Source organism: Amphibalanus amphitrite, unplaced genomic scaffold (genome assembly GCF_019059575.1).
Source record: "Amphibalanus amphitrite isolate SeventyFive unplaced genomic scaffold, NRLGWU_Aamphi_draft 001975F_arrow, whole genome shotgun sequence".
Taxonomy (NCBI): domain Eukaryota; kingdom Metazoa; phylum Arthropoda; class Thecostraca; order Balanomorpha; family Balanidae; genus Amphibalanus; species Amphibalanus amphitrite.
The window spans coordinates 43,562-48,980 of NW_024883468.1; positions in this window are offsets into that span (position 1 = coordinate 43,562).

A 5,419-nucleotide genomic window follows, 5' to 3' on the forward strand; every position below is an offset into this window, starting at 1 on the left:
GAACATATGCCGTTTTTGGTCGAAAACTCAGAAATCATGACGTCACTAAAACCTCGATATCTCAAAAATTTTCCGATCTATTTTTTTTGAAACTTTGTCACAATAAACTTCAATCAATTCTCTACAGGTAGGTACCCAAAATTTGGCGCGCCTGCGGCGCGCCGTTTTTATGCTATGGCCCGGCGAAAAAAGTGGGGGCGTTTAACGCCCCCCCCCCCCAGCAACTCGCGGCTTAAGGGACAGTTTTGAGGTGTTTTGTTATATAACGAAAGAAGGATTCGAGATAGAAACATCAAATTTTCAGCATTTTATGTGGAATTTGGTACTTAACATGTCCGCTACATCAATATTTTAAAAATAGGTATATGTATATCTGCATATATTTTTATTTCTTCACACTTCCTCACGTCGTGCAGGCCTGGCGAGACGTGTCCTTGGCGCTCCTGTCCTGATTCCAGACTGAGACCAAACTGTTTGAATTACGATAGCCTGTAGTTTTCGAGGAAAGAGAATGATTAAAAATGCATTAGAGACAAGCCTGAAGTCAAATGTGCCACTGTTCAAAAGGAGAACCAACAGAAAGACAGCACCAGATAACCAAGTCAATTAAACTCAAGCACAAAACATTCAAGAATTATTGTGAGACTACAGCATTTTAGGCGCAATTTCAAAAAGTTAAAGACCAAATTCAAAACGTTCACGTGCATTTTGAATGTAAACTTTTTGAATTTGGTCTTTAAATTTTTGAAATTGCGCCTAAAAAGGTGTAGAACAGATGAGGACTACAAGAGATATACCTACCTCACAGAGGAACAGGGCAACCACCTTGATAAGAGAGCTAAGGTACCTATAAGTTAAAGTATGAAAGATCATTGCTAAGCAACATCAAAGAAGATCCCAAGACATTACACAAGTACATTCACACGCAGCATACAACAAGACCGGTAATACAAGCACTAAGAAGGAAAAGAGGACTTACTGAAACCGAGAAAGAAGCAGCAGATGTTCTCCAAAAATATTTTACGTCAGTGTTTGTTACTGGAATCTAGTGATGTGATTCCACAATGTCCAGCCAGAGTGGATCCAGAAAATACCATAGAAGATATTGAAGTGACTGAGGTAGGTATTGGTAAAGAAAGAGTTTGAAAGACTAAACCAGTAAAACGCCTTTTGGGCGAAGAACGAGCGAGCGAGATAGTGAGCCCTGCACGTGCAGAAGGGCGAGAGGGTACTTCCAACGGGCTTGTGCAAAGCACCCTTCTAACCGGTCGCTAGCGGTGTACCAAATTTGAACGCAATCGGCCCAGCCGTTCCTGAGATCTGGAAGCGGCATTCTGCACGTGCGCACGTGCAAACGAGGTCCAAACCGACTTTTGCACGGCACCCTACTAACCGGTCCCCAACCGTGTACCAAATTTGAGCGCAATCGGCCCAGCCGTTCTCGAGATCTGGAAACGCCCCCTGCACGTGCGCACGTGCAGCAGCACCCTAACCGCAACACATGGGAATGCATTGCCTGGTGGGTGCCTACCTGTATGCCAAGTTTCAGCGAAATCGCCTCAGTAATTACCGAGTTACTGAAATGGGAACGAATTTGGCACCTCTTATTGTTGTATTTTGCACGTGCAGTGGGGGTCACTGACATAGACCAAAAGTATCCGACCTTTGGTAGAAGGGATGCAGCTACCCTATAAAAATGACCGCAAGACAATCGCTCAAGCCGCTGCTGAGATATGGGCCTCTCAAAATCATTACTTTTGCAAAACTGCTTGAACACCCTTGACTTTTCACGTGGCACGTGCCACGACGGGCACTGAGATGTATCAAAAGTAGTCAATTACGGGGTAGAAGGGATGGGGCTACCCAGCAAAAAAGACCGCAGGCCAATCGGTCCAGCGGTTGCTGAGATATAAGCCTCTCAAAAGCGTTACAGGCCGGGCCGGGCCGGGCCGGGCCGCTCATACTGAGATTTTTCCGTTATATTGAAAAGACTTCGCTTCGCTCGCTGCGCTCGCTCGCTCGTAACAAGAACAAATCAGCTGGACCAGATGGTATCCCAAGCATTGTACTTAGGAGATGTGCAGATGAGCTGGCACTTCCTCTTGCCAGGCTGTTCAACAAGACCCTGGAAGAAGGTAGCCTCCCACAGGAATGGAAAAGAGCAAGAGTTGTGCCGATATACAAGAAAGGATAAAAAAGTGAGCCGGGTAACTACAGACCAGTAAGCTTACCTCTCAAGTATGTAAAGTTATGGAGTACTGTCAAATCTCTGTTACAAATGGTGTCCGACAGGGTGGAAACTTATCTCCACTGTTATTTAGTGCTTATATTGATGAACTCCTTGAGAGTTTGAGGGCAATGAATGTTGGCTGTCATATTGATGGTCAGCCTGTGAATGCTCTGGCTTACGCAGACGATATTGTACTGCTCTCGCCATCGAGGGCAGGGGCAGGGCTGCAGAAATTAGTAGACAAGTCCGAAGAGTTTGCACTGTCCAGGGACCTGAAATTCAATGTAAAGAAAACTGTATGCATGGAATTCTCTCCGCATCGCTCATACCCGCTCACTTGTCGGACTCAAAGCCACTGGTCATAACTCTCTGAGGCGGTAACCTTAGTTGGTTAATCAGTTTATGATTATATATGTTGTTGTTGAGCTGGGACGGATTCGTTTGGTAAAATATTGTTCAAACAACAGCTTTAAGTTTTTATTGGGAGCTTTCGGAAGCGTTACAGCTTCCTTCGTCAGCCTTGGATAGAATTCTTAAAAAGCAGGGCTGCGGAGTCGGAGTCGGAGTCGGAGTCGGAGTCGGTCGGAGTCGACAGTTGTGACCGGAGTCGGAGTCGGAGTCACCGAAAATCTGTCGACTCCGCAGCCCTGCTAGGTCTGCGGAGTCGGAGTCGGGAGTTGGAGTCGGTCGGAGTCGACAATTCTGCCCGGAGTCGGAGTCGGAGTCGGAGCTGGTTTTTGAAAGCCGGAGTCGGAGTCTGAGTCGGAGTCGCCGAAAATCCATCGACTCCGCAGCCCTGTTAAAAAGACAGATAAACACGTAAATACAAAACAATTCAAAATTCAAAAAACGCCACTTAAACTTAAAGTGGCGCAGATATTCGAGAAAAGCTCGTTTCGTAAATCGTAGCGTTCCACTTCGTTGACGAATTCGCGTACATGAATAAGCACAATAAAACAAAAATACACCGCATGAACATTGAACTATCATTTAGTCGCCTAGCCGAGCACTCGATACACATCTGCCACCATGACACCAGGGCGCTGTTCGGCAGCCGGCTATTTTGTGTGCAGGGTATGACGCATTCCGCGAGCCGACGTCACGGGCGATGACGTCGGCTCGCGCTCGAGCCGAGCGCCAACGACAAACTAACGGGAACCGTCGGACACCCTCGGGGCATAAACCGCGGAGTAGCATATGGAGCGAGTCTTATAAGGGAAATTCATAAATTTTCGTTTCTCAAATGATAATCAGGGTGTCTCTTACCTTTTTACCTATCATTTAGGCTTACCTAACACTTAACCCGCGCCCCGCTGGGCTATTCAGCCATACGCGCCCTGCTGGGGGGGGGGGGGGGGCAGATTCTGCCCCCCCTGTCTAACTTCCGAACCGATGGTCGTAGAAAGACGGGGAAAACGGCAATCGAAAGCTTTCAACAAGGCGGATCTTAAGAGCCCAAATGTTGTTGCTTAAGTAGGTCAGGGGTCAGGTCAAGGTCAGGTCAAGGGTACAAAATGCAAATTTCTACAGTATCGGCCTTGCACCGTAGTTGCCGAAGAATGGACTGAGACTGATTGCCCAAAACGTGTTCTTAGACTACCAAGACAATATTCGTTGCATACAATGTCATTCAAAGGTCAAGGTCAAGGTCAGGTCAGGTCAGGTCAGGTCAGGTCACCAAAAACAAAATATAGAAAAGGGCATGTGCGACGCATGTTTTATGGGTCATTTTACTCATAGAATTCAATAGGCACACTCAATAAGTGATATGGACCACCTCTGGACGAATTTCAGGTCGAGGTCAGGTCAAGGTCAGGTCAAGTAAGGTCAAATTTTGAAGTTGCTTGTTAAGGCCTAAAAAGGTGCCTATCTGATGCAGTTTTTCACCGCGAATCGAATGGTGCTATTTTCGTTTCCGTACGAGGTCTAGAACTTCCAAAAAAATCATTTTTCAAAATTTTTGTTTGTCGTGACGTCATAAAATTTGGAATAACTCCCACATTTTTGAACCGATTTTTCTAAAAATTGGTATGTAGGTGCACATAGACCTCTTCTCTGACATATATTCCGGTTTTTTCGATACACTCAAAATTTTGGCTTTTATAATTATTTTCCCAAAAAAGTCAGTTTTTTGAAAAATTTTGGGCCAAAATCCAAAATTTTCAAAAAACCGAGATAGCCATTTGATAGACAAAGTAGAATCACGTATAACCTTTTTTTGTTACGTCTTGATTCCTTTGAAAATCAAGATGTTAGCGGCGTTTGAAATTTTGCCGTTTTTGAGGCGAAAATGGCGAACATGACGTCACTAAAACGTCAATTTCTCAAAAAATTTCCGACGGATTTCGCTCAAATTTTCAGGAAACATGTCAAATTGATGTATGATAATGTACCGAAAGTTTGACGTCGCTGGCGTAACGCGTTTAGAAGTTACTGGCGAAAAACGGGAGGGGGGGCAGATTCTGCCCCCCCCCCCCAGCGGGGCGCGGGTTAAAGGGACTATCCCACCTTTAACATGGGGTTTGAGTTGAGATAGCCAAGTTTGCGGCGAGGTTCAGAAACCACTATCTATCTAGGTTGCAACCCCCGCGGCCTCTTGGTGTTGAAGAAATTCGTTCCCTTCATTTGAAAATGGGCCTTGTACAAGGCCCTATCTTCAACATGGAGCGACCGTTAGTGTGACGTCACCTCGTTTAGTCATTCTGATTTAAATGGGGTTGTTCGTTGAAAAATCGCTTAAAACTTGGTCTGAACTTTGTTGTGGTGCCTACAGAGTAAAAAGAATCAGCTTTATGACAGTAATGTGGCCTGGGGAAGGAGGTAATTTTGGGCTGTGACGTCACATATTTGAAAGTTTGTGTTTGGAATATGGGAAGCCTAAGATGTTTAATGAAAAATAAATGCCAGAACCGTGTTCCTGGTCATCCAATCTATGAAGTCGGGCACAATTTAACTGGTTTTAACAACATTTTGGAAGGTGGGATAGTCCCTTTAAGTTGCCAAATATCTGCAATTTATTCAAACGAAGGTATTTTCAGTAAATATCAATGCTTTAGATCGAAATATTTTGAATAAAAACTCCGACCAACAGATGTAAAAAACTTATTTTATTCCAACCATTTCCTCCAAATAAACAACATAAAAACGCACTTTTACACACATCATTCATAATAAAGCATACTAACACGC